We start from the raw sequence: 14,423 nt of genomic DNA on the forward strand, positions 1-14,423 counted from the left end.
ACTATTGTAAAATTACTCAAAATAGTAAAGGGACATTGTTCACGAGCGCAGCTCTACTTAAAATTACAACTCATAACCTAAAAATGGGAAAAGAAACTATTTATACTAGGCTGAAATTTCTGGACAAAAATACCCCTGCGGGGGTAGTGCGGTCCGCACAAAATCGAGTGCGGACGCACTGAGGCTCTTGGCTTAAAACTTCTACTCTCTGAACTTAGCCACCGCGGGCCGCACAAAATGCAGCGCTGCCGTGGTGGCTTCTATTGGGGTCCACACAAAATGGACCGCGGACCGCATTGGCAATGTTTCCCCAACTTGGCAACTCTCTGAATTCCAGCTTTGCGGACCGCACAAAATCGAGTGCGATCGCAATGAAGCCAATGCAGTCCGCATGAAATGCTTTGCGACTGCATTGCTTGAATGCCTAAAATGAGCACCTCTCTGAACCTCTTCTTTACGGACCACAGAGAATGGAGTGCGGACGCATTGGTCCTGTTACACTGTGCTTGGACTTGTTCTTGGTAATTGTGCATGTTTCCCTTCTTTTTGAGCTGGTTTTGATGAATTGTCACCTTGTTGACCAAACCCTGCAATCAAGTACAACATGTAAGCCTTTGGGACTATTTTGTACACATTTCTAATCAAAAATCAAGTAAGAAGGAGTGTAAAATGCATCATAATCCCTAGTTATCAGGTGCATCCATCTTCATAGTTTGCCTTCTTAGTTCATAGGCAGTGAGGTTTCCAATCAGCTCATCCAACTTGAGGGTAGCAATGTTCTTTGATTCCTGAATAGCCGTGATTTTGCTTTTCCAAGTTACTGGCAAGACCCTTGTCAAGATTTTCTCAACCTTTTCTTCTTCAAGGATAATTCTTCCAAGAGACTTAAGTTCATTTGTTAGTGTTTTGGACCTTGTGTACATCTCTTGGATGGTTTCTCCTTCCTTCATGGTGAAATTCTCATATTGAGAATATAGCAGTGTTCCTCTTGATCTCTTTACTTGAGGAGTTCCTTCTTGGGCCACTTGTAGGGTGTCCCATATCTCCTTAGCAGTGTTACAAATTTGAATCATGTTGTACTCATCTAGACCTAGTCCACATGCAAGCCATTTCTTGGCCTTAGCATTATTTTCCCATTTCTTCAAATCTTCAGCAGTACAGTCAACTCTTGTCTTCTACACGTCAACTCCTTCAGCATTCTTCTTTATAGTAGCCAGGGGACCATCAGTAACTATGTCCCAGAGTTCATAGTCTTCTCCTATGATGTGGTCTCTCGTCCTGTTCTTCCACCAAGAATAGTACTGGCCATTAAAGAGTGGAGGCCTAGCAGTGGATTGCCCTTCCCAGTTTCCAGGTGGTGCACTCATCTTGATCTATTACTAAGGTGTTAGCTTCTTCAAGGATAACCCGCTCTGATACCAAATGATGTCTTAGACTTCAATACCACACAAGAGGGGGGTGATTTGTGTGGCACCCAATTTTCGCTTAACTTTATTATAGAAGGACCTAGTTCTTCTATGTGTTCCAACTACTACTGTTGCGGAATAATAAATATAGAAAATAAAGATCACGGAGATTTTATATGGAAAACACCTGGCTCAAAAGGTGAAAAAACCACGATCTACCTTCCAATAGGATTTTCCCAAACTCTCCACTAAAATCACTGAGCTAAATACTGCATTTACAAAAACTCTTTTGTAAACATAGGATAAACTCTAATCCCATTGTGGCACACAACCTCAACTGTTTCGACAACTTCAAGTTAACTCTAACTTGAAAACTCTAAGTACCTAATACAATTTCTTCTATAAAAGCTGAAAGGTACAATGTAAAATCACCTACTATAATTGAACTAGAATAAAAGATAGAAACTTGGAACTGGTTCTTCTATCTGGTTCAAGTAGCTTCAGGATTGCACGATTGAATCACACATAAATTGTTTGCAAAATTGCCTTGATATTTTGCTCTCAATTCACGTTTAACTTCTGCTTATGTGCATTACTTGTAAAAGAGAACAACACTGATATTTAAGGGGTTAATAATTAGAGATTGACTGGGATACAGATGCTACTCTTCTATGATAGAAGAGTTCTAGTTGATCTCATACTCTAACTCTATCCTCTTCCTAAATTGTGTTCTCTTTGTGTAAGGAGTCTTTCTATCCTTATCCAATATGCAAACCTTTTCGATCAGATGGGGATATATTACTTCTGATAAGTTAGATTTATCTCCTTCCGTGCATCTCACATGTTTGGGTTGATCACGACTGTGCTTCACAAGATGGACCTGGTCCATGACTGAGTTCTTTTGTCAGTCTTCAAAACTTCACATTTACTTGGGCCAACAGATATGTTTATAGGATTGGTAGTAACTGTAGGCAATAAATTTGCGTCGAGAAAAGTAAAATCAATACCGAAAAATATTGCAACAATCGTAGTATTTTATTTTGAATATTTGAGTGTACAATCTCTATGAATCCTCTGATTCTTCTTTTCAATAATAAAAAAATTCAAGGGCCTTTGAGCTTGATCTTGAATATGTAGTCGCCATGAACGGTGATCTTGTTCTTGAGCTTTAGCTTGATTGATTGAACTTGACTTTGATTTTTTCTTCGTTGTTGAGCTTGAACTTGATTGCTTGAAGCTTGAAACTTGTAGAGAAATTTGCGGCGTTTGATCCACGAGCTCTCTCTTGCTTCTTGTTATAACTTCTGGTGTCTTTTCTAGGTTATGGAGATCCCTATTTATAGTTATGGAAGAAAAGAGTTATGATAAGAACAAATTATTTCCGACCAATCAAATTGAAGTGTGACATGGCCGCATTTGATTGGCCAGAACATGTCACTTGCACACGTGGCGCGATTTCATTGGCCTTTTAATTTGACTTGGCATGCCTTGTCATTTCGACACATGGCATGATCCTATTGGCTCTTCTGTTTGACTTGGCGTGCCACGTCATTTCACGCGTGGCACCAAACTGGGCCTCTAGGAAGATGATATCTTGGGCCAAATGAAGTGGGCTCATCACTTTAGCCCAATTAAAAAAGGCTAGCCCAATTGATTAAGACTTATTTATTTAATCCATATATATTGGACTTATATAGTTAATCCAATTATATTAGTCCAATAATTTATTTGAACTAATATATCTTGAATTTAAAATATAGTCCCAATTATTTTGCGGCTTTAATTCAAATAAAATTTACATTTCATCGTACTTCATTTGAATGACAATTGGGGGATTATGTATCTTTTGAACTTATGTGACTAAACCCAGAATGAAATTCTAAGCTACCTACGTACCTCTGTGAAGAGGATCAAGTCATATCGTAGTTCATAATGGGTGATTTTCTTCTTCTTTTTTTCCTTTTTAATTTTTTTTATGTCCTAACTTTTACCTAGGCCGCCACTTTCGAAATTTTCAACTTAGCGGACTCTTTTTCTTTTGGTACATACACAGTTTAGACTCATGCGGGCCAGGAGTGTAGGAACATGCAGTTTAGGCTCATGCGTCAAGGATCGTCATGACTTGCAGTTTAGGTTCGTACGTTGACGAGCGTAGGAACTTCAAGGATAATACTTCTTCAAAAACTTGCTATTGATAGGGCCGATTCTCATACCATCTGCATCAACCAGCTTGTAAGCCCACTTGAATAAGCTTCTTGCACGACATATGGACCATCCCATTTTGAAGTGAACTTTCCTACAAATTTATGGGAAGTAATAATGGGTCTTCGTATGGCAAGGACTTGATCTCCTACTTGAAAGGATCTCGGGAGAACTCTTTTATTGAAGGTGCGAGACAATCGAGCTTGATAACATTAAAGGCTCTGTTGAGCTTCCAACCTCTTCTCATCAAAAGCCTCCAACTCTGCTAATCGAAGTAGAGCATTTTCTTCATCAGTGATCCCTTCTTGAATAGCCAGTCATAATGAAGATATTTGATCCTCAAGTGGCAAGACGGCTTCGACTCCATAAACGAGTGAATAAGGAGCTTGTGTTGGCGTGTGGTGAGTCGTCCTATATGCTCATAGAGCTTCTTTCATACGGTCATTCCAATCTCTTTTGGATTTAGAGATGACTTTATTTAACAAGTTGCATAGAGTTTTGTTGAATGCCTCAGCTAGACCATTGGCGGCAGCATTGTACATCGAAGAGTTACGTTGCTTGAAGCCAAAGAGATCACAAATCTTGTTATCAACCTATAATAGAATGGCTTTCCATTATCCGTTATTATGTAACGAGGAATACCAAAGCGATAAATAATGTTTACTCGGATGAAACTTGCAACATTTTCCCTCTTTACTTCCTTAAGAGCAACAGCTTCAGCCCATTTTGAGAAGTAATCAGTTGCAGCCAAGATGTATAGGTGCCCACTAGAGGACTTTGGCAGTGGTCCAACAACATCCAATCCCCAAGCATCAAATGGCCAGGATGCAACAGTCGGGTGCAACACTTCAGGAGTTTGATGAATAAAATTCGTATGGAATTGACAAGCCTTGCATCTTCGAGCGTAGTCCAAGAAATCTTTTACCATTGTTGGCCAATAATATCCCATCCTTTTTATATGAAAGTGGAGCTTTGGTCCAGACTGGTGTGACCCACATACACCAGAATGGCCTCTTGCAAATCTTAGAGTGCATCTTCTTCCCCTAAGAATCGCAAGAGTACTCCTTAGAATGACCTTTTGTATAGAGTATCTTGTAGTAAAGGAATCGAGGTGCACGACGACGGATTTCAGTCCTTCTCCACGGATTTTCTGGAAGTATGCCATAGCATAAGTAGTCGACAATGGGTTGTCGCCATTCTTATTTCTCAGCTTCAGAAATAGCGACAAGATGCTTGAGTTCATTTTCTTCACCTTCAGCCTCATTTGGCGGCGGTACTACCCATTTTGGCAGATAGTAACTTGCGCTTGATCAGGCAGGATTAACGATGAAGCTAGGGCAGCTAAAGCATCAGCCTTCTTATTTTCTTTCCTTGGCACATGCTGAATAGTCACATCATCGAGCCACCCCATTAATTTTTTAGCGTAATCATGGTATGGGCGTAGTTTGGGCTTCTTGACCTTGTAACTACCTAAAAGCTGATTGATCACTAACTGAGAGTCACCAAAGACTTGCAATTGCAACCGATTTATTTCGACAGCCATTTCAAGGCCAAGTATTAGTGCTTGATACTCAGCAATGTTGTTAGAGCAGAGTTGCGTCAACGAAAAGAGTAGGGCAGAACTTCACCTTGAGAAGTGACAAATACTACACCAGCACCAGCTCATCCACGATGTGCAGCACCATCAAAGTACATCTTCCAAGGAGGCTGAACTTCAATGACCATGGCGTCATCATCAGGTAGTTCGTCAGTTAGCTCCCAATCATCAGGTATAGGGTGATCTGCCAAGAAGTCCGCTAACGCTTGTCCTTTTATAGCCTTTTGAGGGATGTACACGATTTTAAATTGTTGAAACTGAAGGTAGAACCTTGCTAGTCGATCACTAAGGACAGGTTTTGACATCACGAACTTGATGGGATTTGCTCTAGAAACTAAACGAACGACATAAGCTTGAAAGTAGTTCTTCAACTTTTGGATTGAGAAGACTAGCACCAAACATAACTTTTCAATTGGCAAATAATTCAGCTCATTTAGTGTCATCATCCTACTTAAGTAATAAAGGGAGTTTTCTTTCCCTTCAGTATTTTTTTGGGCCAACTGAGCTCCAATAGACCTTTCTTGTGCTGAAATGTATAGTATCAATGGCTTTCCAAGTATAGGGGCTGCCAAAATTTGAGGCTTCATCAAGTGGGATTTAATGCTCTCAAAGGCATTGTTACATGCTTGGTACCATTTGAAAGGGACACCTTTCTTCATAAGGCGACTGAATGGTTGGCACCTCCTAGCTAGGTTTGAGATGAATCTCCTAAGGTATGCTAGATTTCCTTGCAGACTTTTCAATTCATGAATATTGTGGGGCTCAGGCATTTTCAAGATTGCATCTACTTTGGCTTGATCTATTTCAATCCCTTGATTTCGGACAATGAAACCCAGGAACTTTCCGGAGGTAACTCCAACGGTGCATTTTAATGGATTCATCTTAAGTCGGTATCTCCGGAGCAACTCAAACACCATTCTCAAGTCTTTCAAGTGGTCGCTTTTCTTTTTTGATTTTATCACCAAGTCATTAACATAGCATTCGACATTCTTGTGTAGAAGGTTATCAAAGATATTCTGCATAGCTCTTTGGTAAGTAGCACCAATGTTCTTCAAGCCAAAAGGCATTATCTTGTAGCAATAAATACCCTTAGGGGTACGGAATGCAGTAAGCTCTTCATCTTTTTGCACCATGCGAATTTGGTTATAGCCTGATGAACCGTCCATAAATGACATTTCCTCGTACCCAGTAGTAGCATCGATCATCAGTTCTAGAATGGGAAGCGGAAATTCATCTTTCGGACACGCATTGTTAAGATCCCTAAAGTCAACACATGCTCGAATCTGGCCATTTTTCTTCCTTACAAGGACAATGTTTGAAACCCATGTTGGGTAATTAACTTCACGAATAAAGCCAGCTTCGATGATTTTGTTAACTTCAGTTTCAATCAAGGGAACCAAGTCTGGCATAAAGTGCCTTTGATCTTGTTTAGCAGGGCGAGCGCCATTTTTGACTGCGTGGTGATGGACTGCTACTTTTGGGTCCAAGTCAGGTATCTCTTTGTAACTCCAAGCAGAGACATCCCTGAACTCCTTGAGTAACTCAATATAAGTGATCTTTTCATCAACTTCTAGTAAAGCACTTTGGTAGGTGGGTCTTGGTTCTTCGTCGGTGCCAAGGTTAACTTCTTTTAAGGCATCAACTGTCGTCTTCACTCCTTCTTCAAGTTCAGGTGGAGCACCTTTCACATCTTTATCTTCTTGAGGGTCCCCATCGTTGAAGGATATGTGATAACACGGTGAAACATCCTCCAATTCTGCATTATTCTCCATTGAAGCTGGAACACCATTCTCGCCTTGTACAGTAACATAATATGAAAAACCCACACTTTCTTCATCTTCGTCATGTTCCTTAGTGTAGAACACAGTATATGGCTTTACCTTTAGTACTTCTTTATATGAAACCACAAGTTTTGTTTGTCGCCTCATTCTAGAAGGAACCAAACTTTGGAAATCTTTAGAGATCTTCTAGATTTTGGGCGAAGTGGGTGTTCTCATGCTTTGAAAATTTCTGTGGAACTTGTTCCCCTTATTTAATGGACCCAATCTTTCAAACACGGAGGTCCTCACAGGTGATTTTCCAAGTCGATCAAAGACAGAAGGCTTGTTAGAAGCGGCAGATTCGTCTTCTACAGTGATATCATTGCTATTCGCCCTTCTTATGGAGATGCGCACTGGTGATGATTGATTGTATCCCAAACCTTCACGTGGTTGTCTCGTTGTTGATGGTATCTTCCCAAACTTTGACGGCTCATTAGGATTGTATCCAGCTTTTGCAAATAGCTTGTAAGCGATAGGATCAAAACCTTTATCTGTTCGCTTTGTAGGGAGTGCCACATTCTGCAAATGATTTTGGGCCACAAACGTTGCAAGTGGCTTTGAGGATAACTTTACTACTTCAATTTGTTTTACTGGAAGAGTTAACTCCTTTAGCATGTTAGTTTGGATATTAGATGATTCACCTTCATTTTTCTTCTTTTTAGGGATATATTGGAGTGCATGACTTACTTTCTTGCCATAAGACGCAATATTACCTCTATAGGATTTATTCACGTTGGGTTGTACCTCTTCAATAATAGCTTTGGCTTCACTAGTAGTCACCTCTGCTCTTTTAGTTGTGGGCTCATCATTCTTGCTTTTCATGCCATCATCACCTTTTAGCTTCTTTACAATGTGGATTTTCAAGTAGAACTTTGCATCGGCGAAGTGTGACTCAGCCTCGGTAAATGGCTCATCATCAACAACTATCTTCTTCTCGACCTCACCCTCATAGTATTTTAAACATTGATGGTAGGTAGATGGAACTACTTTATTCTCATGTATCCAAGGCCTTCCAAGCAAGATGTTGTATGAAGTCTTTGCACCAATCACATGTAGCCATGCACTTGATTGCATATCTTCAATAGTGATTTCCAGCCTGATCGCGCTTATGGCTCTTTGCCCTCCTTGGTTGAATCCTTGGATCATCACACGACTTTCTGAGAGTTCGTTCATGGGAATACCAAGTTCTTTCACAGTTCAAATTGGCAAAATGTTTACTGAGGATCCTCCATCAACCAAAATTTGATTTACCCTTTCGTCATGCATATAGCAAACCAGATACAATGGGCAGTTATGAAGAGTGTCACCTATTAGAAGATCGTCATTTGTGAACGTGACTTTTTCCTCATAACCATTAACTTCTTGAGGAGTGGACTCAATAAGCTTTTCCGAAGATGGTGCCAATGGTAGGTCATCACTCTTTTCCTCCCCTTTGTCAGCATGGCAACAAGAGGCATCAATGCCTTTATATGGAATCTTCTTGCGGAACCAACTTGTTAAGAACTCCTCCAAGGTCACTGGATGTCATGGCTTTTGAGGATGGTGCACCTCCACTTTTTCTTTCTTCAAATACTTAACTGGATTCCATCTCCTTGGTATTTTCACCATCATTTTCCTTGTTGGTTGTTCTATTGATTCTTTTTGTGGGCTCCTTTTGTGGCGCCTACGGTGAGTCACCAATGTCCAACCTTCATCCTCATCATGGTGGTCGACTTCGACTTTGTTATTCCCCAATGATTCTTCACTTTTGATTTCCTTTAAAGTGCATAGCTTATCTAGACTGAATGAGCCAAAGGTGATAGAGACTTGGTTCGCACTTGCCTTCTCATCTTCAAGCACGATCTTCTTTTCACTGGCCAAGTCCATAACTTTGTCCTTGAAGACAAAGCACTTCTCCAGAGGGTAGCTCACAGGTCGATGGTATTTGTAGTAATTTGGGTCATTTGTTTTCCCAACTTTATTTGGTGGCTTCATCTCTGGAAGCTCAATGAGATTTAACTCGAGGAGTTCTTCAAAAATAGTTGGCATATCAGAATCCAGAAATGGGTACTCTTTCTCTTGCATTTCTTTTAGAGTCAACTTTCCACTTGGCTTATCTTGAAAAGAAGTGGATTTCATACTCTGCTTCTTGCTCACCTTCGTTGTGAACTTCACATGTGATGTGTTGACATTCATAGCTTCTTTGTTTTCAGATTTGGGTACGAACTTTCCCCATTTCTTGACTTCTTGCTTGTCGTTCCCTTTGCGAGACTCATAAATAGGCAACCTTTCATTTTCAGTGGAGGCCATGCTTAACTCCATATCATGGGTATGAGTCACAAGTTCTTCAAATGTGCCAAGCTTGATACCTTTCAAGATGTAGCGTAGTCCCCAATGCATGTCTTGGATGCATATCTCTATGCTCAAAGCTTCACTAAGCCTGTATTTGCAGTTGAGACTTGCATTTCTCCAACGATTGATAAAGTCGATAACTGGTTCACCCTTTCGTTGACGAGTATTTGTAAGTTCTATCATACTCGCAATACGCCTCGTGCTATAAAAATGATTAAGGAATTCTTGCTCTAGTTGATCCCAACTATCAATAGATCCAGCCTCGAGGTCTGTGTAACAATTAAAATCATTTCCTTTTAATGAGCGCACAAACTGCTTGACGAGGTAATCTCCATAAGTTCTAGCATTGTTGAATGTCTCAACGAAGTGCGCCACATGTTGCTTTGGATTTCCTTTGCCCTCAAACTATTGATATTTTGGAGGTTGATAGCCAGCAGGTATCTTCAATATATCGATCCTTGAAGTGTACGGCTTTGCGTAGGTAAAGGAGGACTTGGAAGCGACTTCATATTTGTTTTTTTATAGTCCCTTCAATGAACTCCTTTAGTTGATTGATTGGAATCATCCCTTCCGAAGAGACTGGAATTTCCTTAGTGGATGCAACTTGTCGTGGGGCAGGATCGATCTCTTGAACTTCTGGGAGTTTGCCAAGTGCATGGGTGGATTCTTCTTCCATCAAAATTCCCACCCTGTCTGTTAGCTTGTCGATTCTAGCCTCTTGATTTTGCATACATTTGGTCAAACCAGTGATTGCTTCTGTCAAGTTTGCCAACTGCTCCTCCACAGATGAAGTGTTTGTCACCATGGCTTTCATGATTGTTGTGGACGATGGAGAGTAGCATGGATTGTCACACAGATTGACCCTTGATTGGATCATGCTATGTGGTGTAAGTGAGGAGGATCCATCACTTGAAGTATCATCACCTTCCTTCACAGCAGAGTGCTTGGATCCGGAGAGGTCAAGCAGAGCAAGACTTTTCTTGATCTTTTCAGCAACATCGCTTCCTCATTCAGGTGCATTTGTGGAAGATCTTGCTCCTTTTGAGCATGAAGATCCAAAAATAGGGATTGATGCGGACGGCACTTGGGGTGCTTGTTGTCCTAAAGAGATTGCTTAGCTCCTCGTAACTGGTCCGAAGCTTCCAAAGGTAACATCGAGGATGCTTTCCACATCAGCATAGAACCTGGAGTTAGCAGCCTTGGTGGATGTTGAACTGGAGTTTATTTTCTTTGAAGCCATTTCGATGTTCTTGAACTTTGGTGATTGAAAAGTTGAGATGAAAGGTAGTGATTGTCCCATTGGGCGTGCCAGAATTTGAAGACAATAAATTTGCATCGAGAAAAATAAAATCAAGACAGAAAAATATTGCAACAATCATAGTATTTTATTTCGAATATTTTAGTGTACAATCTCTATGAATCCTCTGATTCTTCTTTTCAATAATAAATAAATTCAAGGGCCTTGAACTTGATCTTGAATATGTAGTTGTCGCCACGAACGATGATCTTGTTCTTGAGCTTTAGCTTGATTGCTTGAACTTGACCTTGATTTGTTCTTCATTCTTGAGCTTGAAGCTTGAAACTTGTAGAGAATTTGCGGCGTTTGATCCACGAGCTCTCTCTTGCTTCTTGTTATAACTTCTAGTGTCTTTTCTGGGTTATAGAGACCCCTATTTATAGTTGTGGAAGGGAAGAGTTATGATAAGAACAAACTTTTTCCGACCAATCAAATTGAAGTGTGACATGGCCGCATTTGATTGGCCAAAACATGTCACTTGCACACGTGGCGCGATTTCATTGGCCTTTTAATTTGACTTGGCATGCCTTGTCATTTCAACACGTGGCATGATCCTATTGGCTATTTCGTTTGACTTGGTGTGCCACGTCATTTCACGCGTGGAACCAAACTGGGCCTCTAGGAAGATGATATCTTGGGCCTAATGAAGTGGTCTCATCACTTTAGCCCAATTAAATGGGCTAGCCCAATGGATTAAGACTTATTTATTTAAGAAAAACTTTCAGAAACCACTATGTTTTAGTGGTTATTAGCTAGTTGTGGCTTCCATTTACTATATTACTTCCTATAGTTATGTTTTCAGGTTTTTTAGAGTGTATTCGATGTATTTAAGCTACTGTATTCATGAATACAGTAACATTTCTCGGCGTGAAACAGGAATTACAGATAGACAGATTATTGTATTCGACTGTATTCATGGTGTGAAACATGGGATTACAGCTAGACAGATTATTGTATTCGACTGTATTCACGATATGTATTTGTGAATACAGTAACGTAAATAGCGTAATTCATGGTCTATTCAACTATTTTTAAACGGAAAGTGAATCAATTAACACAATAGACTCCTAATATAACTCAACAAACACAATTATAAATTTGAATACATAAATTATATTAATTAAAAAAACATATGAATACATTGATGGAATATAGCGGGACAGTGAATACAATGAAATACATGGAATACAACGAGATACATTGGAAAAAAAAAAGACAATGAATACAAGGAAATACATGAAAATATAGCGAGATACATTGAAATACACTTTAAAAAAAGGTAACAGAATCTTCAAGTTGCTTAACCCCAAACTTCAGACGACCTATTTTTTACCGACGATTTTTCGACGACCCATCAGATTCCGACCATGATTCCATAAGCAGCGATGAGAGAAAGAAGAAGAAAACGAGAAAGATCGCTGAAGAAGAAATTGCTAAGTTTTTCGCCGACGATTTTTCGACGACCCATCGAATTTCGACCATGATTCCATCAGCAGCGATGAGAGAAAGAAGAAGAAAACGAGAAAGATCGATGAAGAAGAAATTACTAAGTTTTTGGCTAAGAAAGCCATGAAAGTTGCCAAAAAGTTAAAGTCCCAGAAAATTCCTGTTGACTACTCGGAAGAACAATCGGCGGAGGAACTGATGAGAGAGAATTCATGAGTTTGTATTCATGGAGAAAACTGGCGTTGAGAGAGAGAGAGGGTGGAGAAAAATCTGAAAGAATGAGAGAGAAAAATAATACAAACCGTATTTTATGGCTTAAGGGTAGGAGGTGACCATAAATAGATATTTGTCTATAAAAATCAAAAGGTAGCTATGGAATATAATTTTTTAAAATGGTATTTATTTAAAATAAATAAAGTATCAACCTTTGCTATAAGAGGTAAAAATTCCTTTATTTAATCCATATATATTGGACTTATATAGTTAATCCAATTATATTAACCCAATAATTTATTTCAACTAATATATCTTGAATTTAAAATATAGTACCAATTTTACGGCTTTAATTCTAATAAAATTTACATGCCGTACAGGATAAGAATCCTTATTTTTATGAAAAAACAAAAAATAGAAGGAGTCTTAGCCCCTCAAAACAGACACATTTGAGCGCTGATTAACTGGAAAAATCAATGGTAGAACAGATTTAGCCGCAACAATTGAGACTTTTACACTTAACTTGAAGCAATTCTTCTTTCTCTTAAGTCATCAAAACTCGTGCTGCTGTATAGATTCTAGAACTGTTGTTTCAGTGGTACTCAAGTAAGATATTTACTACTGCAATATCTGTTTTAACGGGGCATTTATTGCATGTTTATAGAGATATTAGTTCTGACACATAATCCTCTCTACTTTCATCTTTAAGATATCATTTTTTGGCATGCATTCAAGTGTATAATCAAATGTTAGAAGTATTTATGCCGTTAAAGATTTTTCACGAGCTACCAGAACGAGGAGTATACAACGAACATCAGTACTTAATTAGCAAACATGAAACTCGTTTATTACTTATTGGCACAAGAAAATTAAAGTATATGGTACATGATATTGCCCGTATACAGGTTGAAACCACTTGGCACATACTTCAGGTTGAAGTACGAGAGCTCAGAAAACTTCAGGTTGAAACATTAAACTAAATAAGCATTAAGCACACTAACAACACACAAATACTAGTCCACTAATAATTTTGTCTTGGAACTTCCCACTAATTTCTTATTCTTGCTTCACAACCACTTGGCATCAAAACTTACTCTTTTCCATACACAAACACCTTATATCTCGAGGAAGCTTTTCGCCTTCATGGAGGTTATCTGATAACCAGGTGGATCCATTGACAATATATGGGAGATGAAGTGCATTGTTGGCCTTGATTTTGGAGTTTCCAGCAAACAAGAGCTCGCTAGCTTGATCATAAAAGCCAAAACCTCTTTTACTTCATCTTCAGGATTTGGAAGGCGTTCATCAAGCAAATCGCTAAGCTGCACATGATCTCTAGTCGATGAATTTGCAAACAGAGAAATGTATTCCCTTGATTATCTCCAATGCTAATACTTCAAAGCTATACACATTGTTATCAATCTGTACTGCAGTAAATATATTAAGTAATAATCCTTCTGAAAACAGAAACAGAAAGTTAGTAGAAATTAAATTCCGAAAATAGTAAACTTCTTCAAAATAAATTCTGGAAAAACGTTGTAGGAACAAATCAAGCCCACTAAATACACAGTGTGTCCTTAAGGAAATTATTCTCCTCAAGTACCCGAGGTTTTGGAATATATCCTCCCAGGATAGAACGATTTAACTCACCAGTGTATCGGTACCTAAAACTCTGGTGATCGACGAACCACTCAATGGTCGTAAAACACACTGGAATATTTTGTGCAGAAGAAGAAGAAGATTCAGAAAATTTCGTAAGTTAATATTCTGGGATTTGAGGTCTATTTATAGCCAACTTGGTGATGTTTCTGAAGAGGTTTGCAACTTTTCAGAACAGTCATGGCTGTTGGAACAGGTGTGACACTCTGAAGAGGTTTGCAACCTTTCAGAACAGTCATAGTTGTTGGAATAGGTGTGACACTCTGAAGAGGTTTGCAACCTTTCAGAACAGTCATGACTGTTGGAAATTTTTGCGGGAAATTTAAAACGAATTTAAATTAATCCAGGAAAGAAAAGCGGGCCAGACCGTACTGGGTCACGGGTCATTGGTTATTTCGGATTGAATTTTCTTTAATTATTTAATTAAATATTTGAAAAGAATTTTGTCCAAA

Source organism: Nicotiana sylvestris, chromosome 4 (genome assembly GCF_000393655.2).
Source record: "Nicotiana sylvestris chromosome 4, ASM39365v2, whole genome shotgun sequence".
NCBI lineage: Eukaryota > Viridiplantae > Streptophyta > Magnoliopsida > Solanales > Solanaceae > Nicotiana > Nicotiana sylvestris.